The 18,214-nt window shown below is 44.0% G+C and overlaps 1 pseudogene; it reads left to right on the top strand.

Annotated features, from left to right (window-relative positions):
• Positions 1–1,258: 1,258 nt before the first annotated feature.
• The window catches only part of LOC133243812 (testis-specific Y-encoded protein 1-like), a 505,577-nt pseudogene continuing 488,621 nt past the window's right edge, over positions 1,259–18,214 (top strand).

Here is an 18,214-nt window from a genome sequence, read left to right as displayed (position 1 = left end):
TCTATAATTCACATAGAAATTTGGAAATAGATTTTCCTAATGAAATTATGAAAGTCTCCATGTCTCATAGAACTGTATGAACTGATTATCTGGCATGAACTATGAAATTTTTCATGTATTTCATACATGAAATCATGCCCCAGGTATTACTGAAAAAAAAAAAAAACATGGAAAGCGTTCTTTACATTTCATATATGAAAATGCCCACATGAAATATAGAATTCTCTATATTTCACATTTGAAATCTGGAAGCACATTATATACATTAGAATTAACATACTCTCTTTATCACATACAAAATTCTCTGCTGACAATTCCTACATGAACGATGGAAATTTATGTACATCACATATTAAAAACTGTCCCCACATGAAATCTGGGATTCTGTATATTTCAGATATCAAAATATGTGCAGTGATATTACTACATAAAATATGGGATTGTGTATATTTCACATCTGAAAATATCATTGTGACTATTTTAGTCATTTAATTACCAAACTCTGTATATGTTACATATGAAAATCTTGATGCTGATTTTAGTCCATGATACATTGAATTTTTTGGTATTTCACTTTATAAGAATCTGGATGCTATTTTTCTTACCCAAAATGTGGAATTCTCTATATATCATATATGAAAATCTGGGTAGTCATTTTCTTAGATGAAATATGTAATTCTCTATATTTCACATATGAAAACCTTGGTATTGGTTTTCTTAAGATACAGAGAATCATTATGATATTGCAATCATCTCTGTTTTACAAATGAAAATCTGGCCACCCCTCTTTCTTCAAGAAATATAGACTTCTTGGTACTTCTAAAACATATATCAAGACAACTAAATCCACCATGAAATATGGAATTATCTGTATTTCCTGTATCAAAATCTTGGTCCTAATCTTCTTTCATGGAAGTAGGGCTTCTCTATATTTCACATTTGGAGATCAGAATGAAGATTTTCCCATAAGAAATATGGAAATCTCTATATTTCATAACAACCACCGGTTATTCAGCTACTGAAACACCTGCCTTCCCTATTTGCACTTTGGAACAGTTGCACATGAAAATCGCTTCCATGGAGGGCATGCTTTGTATTGATTAGAGATTGGTAGCTCGTTCACTGCTGCCAGAGTGCCCCTGAGGAAATGCCTTTAGACTCCATTTGATTGGTTCTTGATGTGTTCTGAAGGTCAGCATGTAGAAGTCAGGCCACTGCCACCAACATACTACACCTAGGTGATGACACAAGGATACGCATGCATGTCTCACCTTCCCTTCTGGTAGACTGTAGGTAAGTAACCAATTGGTGGAGAGTGACTGAAGCCTGTACCATCCAGCTGCTGTGCTTTCAGGTCCACCTCCTTCAAACCCTGGGCCATGGCCAGGGCCACAAGGAAAGGGAGACCAGAGGAAGGCTGGAGCACTCCTGGAAACCTGAATCTTCTTATTTGTGAAACTCGATTTCAGGCCGCTGGGGCCCTGAGACCTGCCGGTAAGGTGGAGCCATCAGGGATGTTACAGACAGTGGGGGAGGGGGAGGGGGAGGGGACCAAGCGAGAAGTTTACCCTTTTCAGGATGTAGGCAGTGGAGGAAAGCACAGCTCTGCAGGAAGGAGAGGTGGAGGGGTTCTGGCAAGACCTCCAACTGCTGGTTGAAGATATTGAGGAGGTGGAGGTGTTGGCAGTAGAGGTGGTGGAGCTGGTGTCAGTGGAGGAGGAGCAGAATCAGGTGTCCTCACAAGAGCGGGAGGAGAACCCAGAGAAGCAGTACCAGGGACACCCAAGGCCCAGAAGCCTGAGTGATTGGCCCCCATTGCCCCACTTCGGACACTGGAGGCATTGGCTATCCTGAAGGTAGAGCTGAGCTGTGGGAGTGAAAATTACCACAGGGCCTACTTTTGGCTCGGGCAGAAGAATCGTTAGAAGAGAAAGTGTCACTTGTCTCCAAGAAGCACTATCATCCAGGGCATTCCTGGCTTCTGGGGCAAAGTTGTATCTGTACTACCACTTCTTAGGGTCATTTGTCCAGGATGAGAGAATGAGCAGGAGCAGGAAGAGGGGTGTGTGTGAGGGCACAGGCAAGCTGAGTGGGTCTGAGGGAAGTGAGGGCTGGGAGTAGTGGCAAGCTCCCAAAGGTACAGTGCCAGCAAAGCCTGGGCCTGACTCCACTTGTGTGTGTCTGAGCCATGACTCTGGGTGACTCCTTTTGGCCTGTGTCTGAACAGAAGTTGTACCTTGGGGCTGGAAATATGTGTGACCAAGACAGTATGTCAGAACAGCATTCTCAAAGACTTTTTATTTACTGTAATTGTGTATTATCTGAGAAAGCAGCAGAGACATTGGGAGTCCCAAAACCTATCTAGGTCAGCCAGAGGTCCTGTAGTTGTTCAGACTAGTGCAGTGTAAAAGCAGGACATTGTCTACTCAGGTAAACTGTAGCCAGAAGGGGCCACTCTTTATGTCCCCAGTTAGGGAGAAGGCAATGGCAACCCACTCCAGTACTCTTGCCGGGAAAATTCCATGTATGGAGGAGCCTGGTAGGCTGCAGTCCCTGGGGTCCCTAGGAGTCAGACACAACTGAGCGACTTCACTTTCACTTTCATCCATTGGAGAAGGAAATGGTAACCCACTCCAGTATTCTTGCCTGGAGAATCCCAGGGATGGAGGACCCTGGTGGGCTGCCATCTATGGAGTCACACAGAGTCGGACATGACTGAAGTGACTTAGCAGCAGTAGTAGCAGCAGGGCCAGACCACTCCAGACATATTTGTATACCCTATGGTGAAGACGGGGAGCAGGTCAGAGTCCCAGGGATCTCTTGCTAATCACACACACACACATACACACACACACGCACACACACCAACACACAAGACACACTTGCCTGGATACAAGACATGCCACAGGGACTGCAGATCCTGACACTTTAAGCAGTGATCTGCCACTACACAGTGCACACAATCAGACAGAGATCAGAAGTGTGAGAAACAGAGCTTACCTTAGAGGATGTAGAGAGGGGACCTATAGGACCACGGGAGACCCAGAGCTATGAGCAGGTGTGATGGTATGGCAGGGGTTTAGGATGTCAGTGCGGAGGTCTGTCAAGCAGGAATGCTCACGTCCCTTGAAGATGTCTGTTCCAGTGTACTTGTTCTTGTACTTGTACTGGCTTATTGATCTAAAGCAGAGTGTGAACCACCCCTAGATATGTCTCATGACAAGTAACCAAGAAAAGACTTACTTATGTACAGGACTGATTTGGAGGTGAGTGAGGAATTATGAGGACAGGTGGATGGGAGAACTGGAAAGGGAAGGTAGGGGAGGGGGAGTATCATATTATTTGTGCATGTGCAGTGTGAGTGTTTGGAGAAGAGAAGCAGAAGGTGTTGATGCCTGCCTGGCATGCAGACTGAGGACGCCAGAAACTTGCACCTTTCCCCTCCTCCTGTTCCTGGCAGGTGTAGGAAGTAGGCCATCCCTGGTCCAACTGCAAGCTGATATTTTCCTTTTGTGACAACCCTTACTTCTGGAATACAGTCATTGTGAAGGAGTACTACTATGACATCACTGGTATGATGCAGCTCCCAGTCACTGTGGGTGGGTGATGGAGGGAGTGGATGTTCCTCCTGTGTGATCCTTCCCTGTCCCCTTGTCCTCTCTCAGTGTATAGGGCACATCGTTCCTCTCCAGTCCACTGCTTCTGGGATTATGGGTGAGGAACTCCCAACCTCACTCAGGACACCAGCAGCCTTCTCTTCCTTAACAGGTTGTCAAACCACAACTGCCCAGGATCGATTAGGATTGTAGAGGTTGGTATCACTCTGGCCCTACCCAAGAATTGGAGATGGATGTTGCAGGTCTTGGCTACACATGGGAGGGTTTGATCCTCATGAGGCATGCACTGACCTTCCTCATGTTGCCAGCAGCTCATTTCTGAAGACCTGTGGATTGATTCCCAGCAGTACTAACCCTGGGAGGAAGGCCCTGGCATAAGAAGTGCCTGACAGGAACACAGGTTTTGAGGAGATCAGGAGGTGGACCCTGATGTCACAGCCTGTAGAGTCTAGGACATTTTTCTTTCCCAACCAGGAAGCTAGGCTCCTTCATGATGTGTGCAGAGTATGAAATCAGATCATGAAGGTACACGGTGACAGTCTGAGTTGGGTGGGTGGCTTGGGGAATTCATGTGTCCAAATTTCACTCAAGTCAACTGTAGTTACAGCATAAGAGTCCTAGGTGATCCTGATGAAGGCAGGGTGGATTAAGCACCTTTGTCAGAATCAAGACTCCCCTGGTTCTGCAAGTGTATGGTCTCCTGCTGCTCATTAAGTTTGTGATTACCATGGCCCTTCTCTCCATCCCTTCTTCCTGGTAAAGCCTACCAGTCAGAAGGGTTCCTCTCTGGTCTACCATTAAATACTATTTTTAAAAATTTTAATTAATTTATTTATTTTAAGTGGAGGCTAATTACTTTACAATATTGTAGAGGGTTATTGACATTCATTCACATGAATCAGCCATGGGTGCACATGTGTCCCCCATCCTGAACCCCCCTCCCACCACCCTCCCTATCCCACCCACAGACATTGTCCCAGTGCACTGGCCCTGAGCACCCTGTCTCATGCATCAAACCTGGACTGGTGATCTATTTCATATATGGTAATATATGTGTTTCAATGTTATCCTCTCAAATCATCCCACCATGGCCTTCTCCCTCAGAATCCAAAAGTCTGTCCTTTACATCTGCATCTCTTTTGCTGTCTCACACATATGGTCCTCATTACTATCTTTCTTAATTCCATATATATGTGTTATTATACTGTATTGGTGTTTTTGTTTCTGACATACTTCACTCTGTATAATAGGCTCTGGTTTCATCCACCTCATTAGACCATATTCAAATGCATTGTTTTTAATAGCTGTGTAACATTCCATGTATATGTACCATGATTTCTTATCCATTCATCTGTTGATGGACATCTAGGTTGGTTCCATGTCTTAGCTATTGTAAACAGTGCTGCAGTGAACATTGGGGAACACGAATCTCTTTCAATTTTGGTTTCCTCACTGTGTATGCTTAGCGGTGGGATTGCTGGGTCAATATGACAGGTCTATTTCCAGTTGTTTAAGGAATCTCCACACCGTTCTCCAGAGTGGGTGTACTAGTTTGCATTCACCCCAACAGTGTAAGAGTGCTCCCTTTTCTCTGTACCATCTCCAGCATTTATTATTTGTTGACTTTTTGATAGCAGTTATTCTAACTGGTGTGAGATGGTACCTCACTGTGGTTTAATTTGCATTTCTCTGGTAATGAGTGATATTGAGCATCTTTTAATATGTTTGGTAGCAATTTATGTCTTCTTTGCAGAAATGTCCATTTAAATCTTTAGCCCATTTATTGATTGGGTCATTTATTTTTCTGGAATTGAGCTGCAGGAGTTGCTTGTATATTTTTGAGATTAGTTCTTTGTCAGTTGCTTCATTTCCTATTATTTTCTCCCATTCTGAGAGCTGTCTTTGCACCTTGCTTATAGTTTTCTTTGATGTGCAAAAGCTTTTAAGTTTAATTAGGTCCCTTTTATTTATTTTTCTTTTATTTCCATTACTCTGGGAGGTGGGTCATAGATAATCCTGCTGTGATTTATGTCAGAGTGTGTTTTGCCTATGTTTTCCTCTAGAAGTTTTGCATTTTCTGATCTTAAATTTAGGTCTTTAATCCATTTTGAGTTTGTTTTTGAGTATGGTGTTGAAAAGTTTTCATGTTTCATCCTTGTGCAAATTGTTGACCAGTTTTCACAGCACCACTTCTTAAAGAGATCATCTTTCCTCGACTGTATATCCTTGCCTCCTTTGTCAACGAGAAGGTGTCCAAAATTGCATGGATTTATCTCTGGGCTTTCTATTTTGTTCCATTGATCTATATTTTTCTTAGCCAGTAGCATAATGTCTTGATGACTGTAGCTTTGTGGTATAGTCTGAAGTTAGCAGGGTTGATTCCTCCAGTTCTATTCTTCTTTCTCAAGATTTATTTGGCTATTTATGGATTTTTGTATTTCCATACAAATTGTGAAATTATTTTTCCAATTCTCTTAAAAATAGCATTGGTAGCTTGATAGGGATTGTGTGAATCCATTGATTGCTTTGGTTAATATACTCATTTTCAGTATATTGATTCTTCCAATCCATTAACATGGTATATTTCTCCACCTATTTGTGTCCTCTTTGATTTTGTTCATCAGTGTTTTATAGTTTTCTATATATAAGTCTTTTGTTTCTTTCAATTCAGTTCAGTTCAGTCGCTCAGTCATGTCCGACTCTGTGACCCCATGAATCAAAGAACACTAGGCCTCCCTATCCATCACCAACTCCTGAAGTTCACTCAAACTCATGTCCATCAATTTGGTGATACCACCCAGCAATCTCATCCTCTGTCGTCCCCTTCTCCTCCTGCCCCCAATCCCTCCCAGGATCAGTGTCTTTCCGAGTGAGTCAACTCTTTGCATGAGGTGGCCAAAGTATTGGAGTTTCAGTTTCAACATCAGTCCTTACAATGAACACCCAGGACTGATCTCCTTTAGAATAGATTGGATGGATCTCCCTTCAGTCCAAGAGACTCTCAAAAATTTTTTCCAACAGCACAGTACAAAAGCATCAATTCTTTGGCACTAAGCTTTCTTTATAGTCCAAACTTCACATCCATACCTGACTACTGGGAAAAAACATAGCCTTGATCAGATGAACCTTGTAGGCAAAGTACTGTCTCAGCTTTTTAATATGCTGTTTAGGTTGGTTGTAACTTTCCTTCCAAGGAGTAATTGTCTTTTAATTTCATGGTTGCAGTCACAATTTGCAGTGATTTTGGAGTGCAGAATAATAAAGTCAGCTACTGTTTGCACTGTTGTGCTATCTATTTGCCATGATGTGATGGCAGTGGATGCCATGAACTTAATGTGTTCATTGTTTGCATCTCAAACCCAATTGCCCATTTTCTGCACTAAAAAATAAATTCTGACTTAAAAAAAAGAATAGATAGCTCAGTCTTTACATCCACTGCCCTATTTCTTCCTTAAACCTAAAGTTCCTATTATTTTCACAATACTCCTTTTTCTGTAGCTTTCATGATTTCCTTCGTGCATCCAGGCAAATGCCACTGTAGGGCTCTCTCACAGAAATGCTTAACAATCCCAGATAGTCCTATCTTGACTTTTCTCAAGGGCTCTCCAGTGCCATAATCTGATTTAAGAGAAAAAAAAAGAGAAAGAAAAATATCACCCTGGGAGGATAATTGAAAAGGGTACCCTACCTACTTAACAGATAAAGAAACCAAAGCTCAGAGAGTCCAGCTCCCATGAAAGACCATGAGGTCTAGACTTGCAAGAGCCATACTTATATTCTGAACACAACCCTCCTCCTCCCTTCAGTTCCCCTTAAGGCATTACAACTTTCTTTCTCCAAACATCCAAAGGGAATCATTTGGGTAAAAATCCAGTTGAGTCTTTATACATCAACTTTTTTATCAGTGGTTTTGAGAAAACCACTCTATTGCTCTGTTCAGAATCTCTTCTATCCAAATAGGTTTTAGGAATGGCCTGTTGCTGCTCAGTGAACAAGTGTTCTGTGGCAGGCAGGAAAAAGGCTGGAACCTGACAGATCAAGCCATTCGGAATCCCAGGTGGCCCTAGTGGTAAAGAATCCACCTGCCAATGCTGGAAATGTAAGAGACACGGGTTCGATCCTTGGGTTGGGAAGATCCTGGGGAGCAGGGAACAACAACCCACTCCAGTATTCTTGCCTGGAAAATTCCACGAGCAGAGGAGCCTGATGGGTGACAGTCCATGGATTCTTGAAGAGTCAGACACGACTGAGCAACTGAGCAACCCAAGAACCCATCCTCTCAAGACAATCTGCTCAGTCACTAGACTCAAAATGACAGCCAGCCCCTGCCACCAAGGAGACCTTCTGTCTCCAATCCCAGAGCCTGTCCTGCTAGGGGTGGGGCAGGGTGCTAATCCTTGCCCTACATTCAATATCCAAACAAAGACAGGTCTCAAGGACCAGTGCAGTCTGTGGCTCACCGCATGTCAAAAAGGGAAAGCTCTGCAGCCAGACCGGCTACCCATCAGGCTGACAGTCAGCCTTGGGGATGATAGCACCAGCCTTCTGCCCTCATACCACAGGGCCAGGCCTACCAACCTGGCTTCTGGCTGCCGAGGTTCCCACAGTTATTTTGGCATGGATCCCTCCCTGCTACTCTCTGCTTCCCTTCATCAAGAAAGCCATTAAGAGAGACATAAAGCTGATTTCATCTATTATGTCCACCTACAGACCCAACTTGGAGTAAGCTCTGAAATCACTCTGGGGCCCTCTTTAGACCCTGAGTCATTTTTCGGTTGTTAAAATTAGAATGGGCTCATGGCAGACTTGCTCCTGAATCTAATCGGTGTCAAATATGGCTGGGTCCTACTCCCATTCAACATTCTCAGAGGGTACTTCCTTTCATCCTTGACTTCCAGCCAGTCCATCAGGCAGGGACCCACATCCCAATTGTACAGAAGGAAGAACAGGTTCAGTGGGATAGGGGCTTGCTCAAAGACACGTCTCAGCAAGTAACAAAGCCAAGAATAACTAAATCTGCCTGATCTGCCTTCTTTCCCCTGCACCCTAATCTTTGCTATGTCCCTGGAGGTGACCTTTTCCAGCTCCCGGGAGACGTGGGGGTGTGTCCTTCAGTTTCAGCCACAGAAAGCCTCTGTGCTGACAGCAAGTACCAGAAACCAGGACCTTGCAGGAGGCCCTTGATAAGCACTGACTGATTTTAAACTATCCTTTAAGACACTCAGAGAAGGCAATGGCAACGCACTCCAGTACTCTTGCCTGGAAAATCCCATGGATGGAGGAGTCTGGTAGGCTGCAGTCCATGGGGTCGCTAGGAGTCAGACATGACTGAAGCGACTTAGCAGCAACAGCAGTTTCAGACACTGCAAGCCCAAAGATGGTTGTTTTTCCAGATCTTGACTCTCTCCACAATGTCTTTTATAGCTAGTCACCTATGTGCCTGCCACACCTGAATGGCTCAGCATTAACCCCTCAAAGTCCCACCTCCCTACCTTGGCTAGGGTAGTTCCCTCCTCCTACAGGGTTCTTCTCACATCTCTACCTCTGCAAGCCCAGCTCAAAAGTCACCTCCCAGGCTGAGAAGCCCTCCCAGGCTGTACCCAGTGAGAATTCATCACACTTCCCTTCATGATCCTATAGCCTCTACTTGTCACTCCCTAAGAGTGTATTGAAATCAGCCTCAAATGTTTTGTTTTACTTGACAACAACTTCATGGCCCTTATGATGTCTTCAGCAAATTTAGTTTTTATAACTATTCTTTGAAATAGGTACTATTATTATCACCCATTGTACAGATGAGAACACTGGAGCACAGGAAGGGGAGTGGCTTGACCAAAATTAACACAGTTGGTAAGTGAGGGTGAAGGAGTCCTGCTCCAGAGTCAGGTGCTCCACTAGAGTAACTTTTTCACATGTGAGTTGCCCACACTGTCACATATATTCGAGTCATGTTCAGATGCCCACAGCCACAGGTGCATCATTCTTGTTCTTAGATGGAGCTCAATGTCCAACACAAGGTCACCTCTCCCCCATGACCAGCTGACACTGGCCTGCATATGGATTCTAGTCCAAACCTCCAGTCTCTCTGAACATCTGTCTCGCTACTGTGGATGGCCACCTCTGGCACTCCTTCCTAAGGCACTTAAGAGGATGTAGTGGAAGCACTTTATCATCCATGAAGCCAACAGCATCTGTAGACACAGCTCTCTTAAAGGGCCTTCAGGAACGCCTATGACTTGATCCCCGTGAACCCAGAGTATAGTACAGAACCACATAGCCCATCTGCCTAGGCCGGCAGCTGTGAGTATGCAAATGACACTGGGCTTAGAGCCTGGCAGACTTAATAAGTCTCTGCTTACCATCTCACCCTGAGCTCATCACTCTGAGCCTCTATTTCCCCATCGATAAATGGGGCTAATGGAGAATTCCTCTTACCAGGTTGTTATTAGGTGATGCATTTGGAAGAAATAACAGACTCTAGCACTACACACAATCTGTAATTCTTATTTAATTGTTGAAATATCGGCTAAATAAGGTCATTATCAAAACAAAATAAGAAACCAAACTGCACTTCACACTATACCAGACTGGGGTAGAAATAAGGTAACATTTCTTTGAATGTTCAAAGATGAGAGGGACAGGGCAGCTCAGGCATTCTGGGAGCACCTTGCTCAGTGCACCCCGGCCCTACAGGTGGTTTATGCTGACAGGTTGATGCGTCTTCTTCATCTGCACCCCTTGAGGTCACCCTGACCCCAAACCTTGAGCCAGGTCCAGCTGCCAGTCTCAGTTTCATTCAGCTGCCATATTGGCCACAGAAGCTTGTGATCTGCACTAAAACCAGGGCCCTGAGGGGTCAACCCTGAGGCAGGTTGGCCAGAGCCAAGAAGAAAACTGAGGGTGACAGTTCTCAACACTGAGCAACTTCAGTTTATATTGTATCTGCAGTTACCACCCCCAGGGCCTCACCCGGGTATCTTAGAGAAGGAGGGAAATTTCAGCATCAGTTCCCATCTCCAAGTTGCCTGCCCTCAACACCCCCATGCCCTGGGCCCCCACACTAAGTAAAGTTCACCTCAGAGCTCTTTTTGCCCTTTCCTGCAGCATACCCTTTTCAAAGTTACGCCACCTCTCAGACATGTCCTAACAATTTCAAGCCCCAGAGAGAGGGATCAGAGTCTCATTCCTCTCCTTCCCAGGGGCCACACTGTTCTTTAGACAATGAAGCCACCGACCCCAGCAACCTTGAAGCTTCCTAACATAAGGGAGGGGCTTCTAGAATCATCTGAATACAGAGTCAGACCAGAACAGGACCTTCTTCTAGTTATACCCACCTCTCTGATTTCCCAAACCAGAAGCACCTGGCTCTGTATGTGTGCAGGAGTAAGTAACCCAGGGGAATAAAACTAAAACCTACAGAAGACCCTATCCTCAGGAGCCAGAATCCAAAGCAATTCTTAAAGGCCAGTTCTGCAACTTCCTGCCTGCACCTCACACCAAAAGAGAAGTATGTCATATCCCCAATGCATACTCCACCCTGTGGCGTCTGCCAAACACCGCCTGGGCACTAGATCCTATGCTTTTATTTTATTTAGTCTTCAAAACAATGCTGATCATCTGATATCAAATTTCCATGATATACACCAGGGAAGGGAGGCCCCAAGTCAAGTGACCCCCAACAAGGTTGCCCAGCAGGGCTGTGAGCCAGACCGGGGCCCCTAGGGCTTGGAAGTCCAAGCTCTTTCTACTGCACCTTGCCTGCTCTGGTGTGCACATGAAGGCACCTGGAAAAGTGCTTGGAGCATAGGAGGGGCTCAGTAAGGGCCTGTCACTTTGTTTTGTCCATGGTGGAGCCACCAGGCTGGAATCAGGGCCACAGCCTGCTGAGGATCTAGAGTGGCCAAAACAAAGTCAATCAGACCATCTCAAGACCCACTGTCCACAGGAGTCCAGCAGGCAGGATGGGCTTAGCTGGGGAAGTCATAGCTGAGGGGCTTCTGGGGTCCCCAAATCCCTCAAACCAAACTCATCATCTCCACACTGCCTGGCCCAGAACTCTTGAGGTCTCAACAAAATACTTGCACATCTGTTGGCAAGAATCAAAGCTCTTTTTGGAGAAAATAAATACTATTGCCTACCCACTCCAGTATTCTTGCCTGGAGAATTCCATGGACGTGGGATCCCCACAGGCCTCAGTCCATGGGATCACAAAGAGTTGGACACAATTGAGCAACTAACACTTTCACTTTCATCTCAGTCTCCCACTCCTGGGCTGCATGAACTGGCCCAGTCCAGACATTTCACATTTCAATCAGATATGCCAGGCTTTGTCCCAGTCCCCAAACCTAGCAACTCCCCCATGCCTTCCTGACTGGATCCCAAATTGCTGCTTATAGCAGACTGCCCTAACTCCCACACCACCAAATTTCTGCCTGGGACCCGTGTTCAACAGTTTGCTTGCAGATGGTTTCGGATCTGACACCTGCCAATGAATGGCTGAATTCTGAAAACACCTGACAGATGACAGGAAGACATGTTAATCACTTCTTGTTCTAGATACTTCTTTCTGTAAGACAGCCTGCTGGGGTCAGAAAACCTCAGCTCCCTGGCTAACTGCTACCATAGTCTTGTTACCTCACACTGCTCTCCTTACTTAATAGAAAGTTGAATGGATCACCTATGTGAACTACATCTCTGTGTCTTTGATAAAGATGTTATTGGAAATATGCAAAAGCCCTGGGAGAACAACCCACAATTAACTACTTTTTGTGCTTAGTTTCAGACACATTTGATATCTGTAACTCTTTATGACTTTTTAAAGCCTTTTCACATTAATCTATTTCCCTCTCTCTCTCCCCACCTCCCTCTTCAATGAGGGGAGATAATAACTACAATAACTCCATGGACAAGCAGGGCAAGCATTATTATTATTCCCATTTTACAGATGATAAAACTAAGGTGTACAGAAGTTAAACAACTACTTCTAGGTCACCCTAGTGAGAACCAGAGATGGGTCACCCATGGCAAGTGCAGAGCCCTTTCCACTGAACCACCTGGCCCTTGAGCTAAAAGATCTATCTCTGGCACCTACATGGAAACACATTCTCCTGACATGGTAACCCAAGAATCTTTCTGTCTTGCCTTCAGCCCCAGTATGCAGGTGGAGCAATCCATTCCTCACAGATGCCTGATCACGTCTTCTCCCTCTGTTTCCTTTAGAGGCACGGTTGTGATTTTATCCAAAATGGTTATGCTGCACGTTGTGTTTATGCCACTCATGCAAAAAGCATTTGCTAAGCACTTAAAACATGCTAGTGGCCATACTAGGTGCTCAGATGCATGGGCAGTCATTCACTCACAGATATGGCCGAGGGCCTATAGGCTGCACCCTGGGTCTGGGGACATAGCAGATACAAAACAGAAGACACACCTATCCTCACATGCTGGCTCCGCTACAGCCAGGCTTTGTAGTGGACAATAGCCAGCAGTGACAACACCGAGCTATAAGGAATCTACAGGGGTCAACAGCACACTCTGGGTCCAAGGAGATTCACCACAGAGCTCTCAGTGTAGCTCAGCTCCTTCTGGAAATAGACAGGGATTCGGGAACAACCACTTCACCTAGACTCTCATTCAGCAATGCTCAAACACAGATCTCACACACTACTTTGCTAGCTTCAAACACAGAGTTCTCCACTGAAACAAGAGCTGGTATTTATGTGACTATACAGCATTTCACATTTTCATATGTGTTATAATAAAATGACAGTAATAAAATTCAGTGGCTGCCTATCAACGTGGCCCCCTGTGCTTAATGCTTTACATGAAGGTTCTATGACAGCCTTCAAAATAACCCATCCCCATTTCACAGATGAGGTCACCAAGGCTCAAGGAGTGAGCAGAACCAGCACACACACCCAGGTTTCTAATGCCATGTGTGATGGTATCTCCACAGTGCCCAGCTGTCCTCCCCACAGTCACACGGATATGGGAAAACACACAGATGCCATTATAAACAACCAGATGAGGCCTCATAAATCCTTTGATGCTCATCCATTCATTCCACAAATATTTAATGAGCATCTACCATGGGCTCAATAAATATTCACACCAGAGGTCTTCCCTGGTGGCTCAGACAGTGAAGAATCTGCCTACAATGCAGGAGACCCAGGTTCGATCCCTGGGTTGGGAAGATTCCCTGGAGAAGGAAATGGCAACCCACTCCAGTACTGTTGCCTAGAGAATTCCATGGACAGAGGAGCCTTGTGGGCTACAGTTTGTGGGGTCACAAAGAGTTGGACACAACTGAGCGACTAACACAACCACCACCAAGTGCTAGAAACTGTGTGGGGCACTGTGGCAAGCCAAAACAGACAGAGTTCACAGTCCCCTGCCACAATGGGGGAGACCAACACTGATCAAACATTCCGGCAATTTAAAATCGCATCTGTGATAAGCACTACAAAGGTTCAAGATTCTTAGAGAAACTACAGTAGAGGTTTCTCCCAGTGAGCGAGGACAGAGAAAACACACTTGAGCTGGTATTTAAAAGATGAAGAAAGATGGCAAAAGCCCCTTCCAGACGGTGGAAACAGCCTGTGAAAACAGCCTGTGCACACTCTCTGAGCACTATCACCAGATAAACTTGAAAGTACCCCATGTCTGGGCCCAGAGACAGAGGGAAGAGTTTTCAGGAATGAAGCTAGGAGTGAATGGGGGCAGACTGCAGGGCTTCCAAGGGCACAGGGAGAAGTTCTGTTCCCATTCCCAGAACAACATTGAACCCCTGCAGGGTATTAAACAGGGAGGCCACCTGACCAGTGTGCTGGGTATCCAGGAGACAGCCCCTGCACCTGCCCCAGGCTGCACCATCACACTTCTTAGGCTGCATCATAACAAATCCCTGGTGGCCTCCCTTTGAGAGCATCACTGTTTTAGACTCACCTCCACATGCCCCATGACCAGCACTGCACCTGGCACCAAGTAGGTGCTTAGCAGGTATGAGCTCCACGTATAAAGGAAGCATCATGGCTGCTCTCAACATGATCTAAGTCTAAAAAGAGACACACACACAAAGACACAAACACTGATGCTCCAAATAAAAACATAGGAGGTGAGCAAGGGGAGCAGAGAGCAGATCCATGTGAGCCAGGTGTGTAGACAGACACACTTAAAGTGAGTACATAGTACAGCGCTGGCTGTGTGTGACTGAGTGGGCGGACAGGGAAATGGGTTAGGATGAGTCTAAATTAAAGGGAGAGGCAAGCAGCTGGGTGAAATTCATCAAAAAAAGAGAAGCAGCAGCTACTGACAAAACGTGCCACTTGCTTTCATGGGAGGCAGATAGCTCCCATGTGAAGATGTTATTTCACTTTAGAGTTTAAGCAGCAGCGATCAAAGTCAGACCATCCGGATTGAAATCCCCAGCTCACCACTTGCTTGGTTGTGATGTTAAATAAGTCACTTAACCTCTCTAAGCCTCATCTGTAAAATGCAGACAATAATAGCACCTACCGCATCAAATTGGCATGAGAATTAAATAACTACTTGACACAGGACTGACACATGTCACATGCTAAGCACAGAATAAAGGTGAGTAACTGTTGTTGTAGTCTCTCTTTCCTCACTTACTTGCAAATAATGTTTTCTTTTCCTTTTTTAAATGACAATAAGATTAGAAGTTCTCCAAAGACTTCCCAATGTTTCTAGAATTCAGAGTCCAGCAAGGAGGGTCAGAAGGGTGAGTCGGGCCCTGAGAGGACACTCTGTGGAGTGATGGGTGAGCCAAAAGTCTGTCAAAATCGACACGTTGGGTGGAAGCATTTGCATGGACTCTGATCATCATGACCTGGGGTGGGCTTCCAGGCCCCTGTCTGCCAGTTAATCCCTGAAACAATTCTGGGCATTCTCAGACAAGCTTCAGTGAATGGGCAGTTTCAGAAACAAAGCGATTTGCATAATCAATTTGGATTTAGTGATTATTATTAGGATGGCTGTTGCTTTCAAAATCAGTTCCCTCTGAACAAAGTCAAGTGGATCATGGGCAGAGTGTGAAAATATCATTTTTTTTTCTCTAATTTTATTTTATTTTTAAACTTTACATAATTGTATTAGTTTTGCCAAATATAAAAATGAATCCGCCACAGGTATACATGTGTTCCCCATCCCGAACCCTCCTCCCTCCTCCCTCCCCATACCATCCCTCTGGGCCGTCCCAGTGCACCAGCCCCAAGCATCCAGCATCATGCATCGAACCTGGACTGGCAACTCGTTTCCTACGTGATATTTTACATGTTTCATTGCCATTCTCCCAAATCTTCCCACCCTCTCCCTCTCCCACAGAGTCCATAAGACTGTTCTATACATCAGTGTCTCTTTTGCTGTCTCGTACACCGGATTATTGTTACCATCTTTCTAAATTCCATATATATGCGTTAGTATACTGTATTTATGTTTTTCCTTCTGGCTTACTTCACTCTGTATAATAGGCTCCAGGTTCATCCACCTCATTAGAACTGATTCAAATGTATTCTTTTTAATGGCTGAGTAATACTCCATTGTGTATATGTACCACAGCTTTCTTATACATTCATCTGCTGATGGACATCTAGGTTGCTTCCATGTCTTGGCTATTATAAACAGTGCTGCGATGAACATTGGGGTACACGTGTCTCTTTCCCTTCTGGTTTCCTCAGTGTGTATGCCCAGCAGTGGGGTTGCTGGATCATAAGGCAGTTCTATTTCCAGTTTTTTAAGGAATCTCCACACTGTTCTCCATAGTGGCTGTACTAGTTTGCATTCCCACCAACAGTGTAAGAGGGTTCCCTTTTCTCCACACCCTCTCCAGCATTGATTATTTGTAGACTTTTGGATCGCAGCCATTCTGACTGGTGTGAAATGGTACCTCATGGTGGTTTTGATTTGCATTTCTCTGATAATGAGTGATGTTGAGCATCTTTTCATGTGTTTGTTAGCCATCTGTATGTCTTTTTTGGAGAAATGTCTATTTAGTTCTTTGGCCCATTTTTTGATTGGGTCGTTTATTTTTCTGGAGTTGAGCTATAGGAGTTGCTTGTATATTTTTGAGATTAGTTGTTTGTCGGTTGCTTCATTTGCTATTATTTTCTCCCATTCTGAAGGCTGTCTTTTCACCTTGCTAATAGTTTCCTTTGATGTGCAGAAGCTTTTAAGTTTAATTAGGTCCCATTTGTTTATTTTTGCTTTTATTTCCAATATTCTGGGAGGTGGGTCATAGAGGATCCTGCTGTGATGTATGTCGGAGAGTGTTTTGCCTATGTTCTCCTCTAGGAGTTTTATAGTTTCTGGTCTTATGTTTAGATCTTTAATCCATTTTGAGTTTATTTTTGTGTATGGTGTTAGAAAGTGGTCCAGTTTCATTCTTTTACAAGTGGTTGACCAGATTTCCCAGCACCACTTGTTAAAGAGATTGTCTTTAATCCATTGTATATTCTTGCCTCCTTTGTCGAAGATAAGGTGTCCATATGGGCGTGGATTTATCTCTGGGCTTTCTATTTTGTTCCATTGATCTATATTTCTGTCTTTGTGCCAGTACCATACTGTCTTGATAACTGTGGCTTTGTAGTAGAGCCTGAAGTCAGGTAGGTTGATTCCTCCAGTTCCATTCTTCTTTCTCAAGATTGCTTTGGCTATTCGAGGTTTTTTGTATTTCCATACAAATTGTGAAATTATTTGTTCTAGCTCTGTGAAGAATACTGTTGGTAGCTTGATAGGGATTGCGTTGAATCTATAAATTGCTTTGGGTAGTATACTCATTTTCACTATATTGATTCTTCCAATCCATGAACATGGTATATTTCTCCATCTATTAGTGTCCTCTTTGATTTCTTTCACCAGTGTTTTATAGTTTTCTATATATAGGTCTTTAGTTTCTTTAGGTAGATATATTCCTAAGTATTTTATTCTTTCCGTTGCAATGGTGAATGGAATTGTTTCCTTAATTTCTCTTTCTGTTTTCTCATTATTAGTGTATAGGAATGCAAGGGATTTCTGTGTGTTGATTTTATATCCTGCAACTTTACTGTAGTCATTGATTATTTCTAGTAATTTTCTGGTGGACTCTTTAGGGTTTTCTATGTAGAGGATCATGTCATCTGCAAATAGTGAGAGTTTTACTTCTTCTTTTCCAATTTGGATTCCTTTTATTTCTTTTTCTGCTCTGACTGCTGTGGCCAAAACTTCCAAAACTATGTTGAATAGTAATGGTGAAAGTGGGCACCCTTGTCTTGTTCCTGACTTTAGAGGAAATGCTTTCAATTTTTCACCATTGAGGATAATGTTTGCTGTGGGTTTGTCATATATAGCTTTTATTATGTTGAGGTATGTTCCTTCTATTCCTGCTTTCTGGAGAGTTTTTATCATAAATGGGTATTGAATTTTGTCAAAGGCTTTCTCTGCATCTATTGAGATAATCATATGGTTTTTATTTTTCAATTTGTTAATGTGGTGTATTACATTAATTGATTTACGGATATTGAAGAATCCTTGCATCCCTGGGATAAAGCCCACTTGATCATGGTGTATGATCTTTTTAATGTGTTGTTGGATTCTGATTGCTA

The sequence above is a fragment of the Bos javanicus genome, chromosome Y, assembly GCF_032452875.1.
Source record: "Bos javanicus breed banteng chromosome Y, ARS-OSU_banteng_1.0, whole genome shotgun sequence".
Lineage (NCBI taxonomy): Eukaryota > Metazoa > Chordata > Mammalia > Artiodactyla > Bovidae > Bos > Bos javanicus.
Note: the sequence above shows the minus strand (reverse complement) of the source record. Positions and strands in the feature narration are given on the sequence as shown.